Consider the following 670-nt stretch of genomic DNA (forward strand, 5'->3'; position numbering starts at 1 on the left):
GTATCATTGACACGCATTTTTAGCTTATAAAACGCCGGATTTACATGGAAAGCAGTAACTACACCGAGGTTTCCTTTCAAAGAGAGGACGCACACCAACTTTCTTTCTCTCCAGCTTACGGTCGCGACGGCGAAGTCGCGCTTGGCACCCCTGGGGAAGAGAGATTCCTGCCGGCCCCGGGAGCCGCAGCCCAGCTGGCAACTCCGTGCCCGCAGCCGCGGGAGGACGGAGCAGCCCCGCTCTCTCTCCCACGGGATCCCCAGCCCGCCCCGTGCCCATCCCAGCCGAAGGCAAAGCCCCGCGCCCGCACAGCGCGGTGTCCGCTCCGCGCCGCCCCCGCCCCGCGGATCCGCCCGGCGGTCCGGGGCGCCCCTTCCCCCGCCGTGGGAGCGAGCGCTGTCCGGCGCTGCCGCCGGCCCAGCGGCGGGGCCGCCCCCTCCCCGCCCCGGGACGAGTCCCCACCTCCCGACCACTCCTCCTCCTCCTGCTGGACGGGGAAATATGAAGCGGAGCCGTCGCCGCGCTGCGCGGAGAGGAGCGGGGACGCGGCAGCGGCGGTGCGGGCATCCTCGGGCACCGAGCGGCGGCGGCCGAGCCGGAGCCCTGCCGGGTGGGCGGCGTGCGGGGCGGGAGCCCTGAGGAGCGGCGGCGGCGGTCCCGGAGGGTGCCC

This window comes from Ammospiza caudacuta, chromosome 1 (genome assembly GCF_027887145.1).
Source record: "Ammospiza caudacuta isolate bAmmCau1 chromosome 1, bAmmCau1.pri, whole genome shotgun sequence".
Classification (NCBI taxonomy): Eukaryota; Metazoa; Chordata; class Aves; order Passeriformes; family Passerellidae; genus Ammospiza; species Ammospiza caudacuta.